The sequence below is a fragment of the Tenrec ecaudatus genome, chromosome 1, assembly GCF_050624435.1.
Source record: "Tenrec ecaudatus isolate mTenEca1 chromosome 1, mTenEca1.hap1, whole genome shotgun sequence".
Lineage (NCBI taxonomy): Eukaryota > Metazoa > Chordata > Mammalia > Afrosoricida > Tenrecidae > Tenrec > Tenrec ecaudatus.
This window is the reverse complement of record NC_134530.1, coordinates 244,901,021-244,902,189: the sequence shown is the minus strand read 5'-3', so window position 1 is coordinate 244,902,189 and position 1,169 is coordinate 244,901,021.

The following is a 1,169-nucleotide window of genomic DNA, read 5'->3' as shown; positions in this document are numbered from 1 at the left end:
GAGAGCTTTGAGAAAGTTGGTGGAAGCTTTAACAGCAGAGAGGCCTGGGAAGGCTTCCCAAGAGCCCCTGTCACCGCAGTGCTCCTGCTCATTCTTCTCATCAAACAAGGGTCATTTTGAAAGCATTTTGAGGTGACATTGTGAGGCATCCACCTTACGGTCCTAATTTGGCGTTTTGGAACTTATTTTTCTTTCCTACTTAAAAAAAAATCTTTGAAAGGCACCTAGTTTTCTTTTGTTCATAATGTAAAAAAGACTGCACTGACATGACTAAATCCCCAAGATCCTCAGTTCTTTACGGATGGATAAGGTGACTGGTGTCATCGCTTATGAAAGTGTCTTGACCTCAGTGAAGCCTATTTTGAGAAATAAAGTTTATATATTTTTATTTTATCTTCTAATTCCATTTTCTCCGACTTTTAGCAGGCCCCTTTTATGAGCGTCTTTTCCAGTTACTCTCCCAAACCAGAGAGAAGGGTAAATAGCATCATTGCTCCCATCCCACCTCAACTCTCAAACTGCATCCCATTTAAGAAACACAGACCTTTGTTCTTCGTGGCCTCTAATCTTAGGCTGCAGAGAGATTTCATGCCATGCTTACTGCCTGCCAGGCACAGTACTGGCTCTGGGGAGAGCCCAGGGTGAGAGAGGTGATCTGGGCCTGTCATTGCTTCCCTGATTTGTGTCAAGTTCAAGAAGTAAATTGAAATCAAGGTGACAGAATGCCGGCTGACTGCCCAAACGTGCACTACCTAACAGTAGCACAATGAGATGTAGTTTAATTTATAAATTTCTAGTAACCACATTATAAAATGTTAAAAGCCAACAGGTAGATTTCACTATGACTAATATTTTAAAAATCCAATTTATAGAAATGTTTCAACATATAATCAAACAAAAACATATTAATGAATATATATATATATATATGGTTTTTTTTTCAGGTGTCGGTTTAGAAACCTGATGTGTATTTTTACTCTTTTTAGTCTATCTCTGAGATCAGACCAGCTACGTTTTTGAAAGTGCTCTGTGACCACAAGGGACTCTTGGCTATTGTACCAAACTCTGGCCCTCACATCTGGGCAAAGAAATTTGGGGCAGGAAAAATTCAGCAAAAAGATTCTTGGCACTCTGGCGACCCCAGTCACGCGGCATTCTGAAATTTAGGC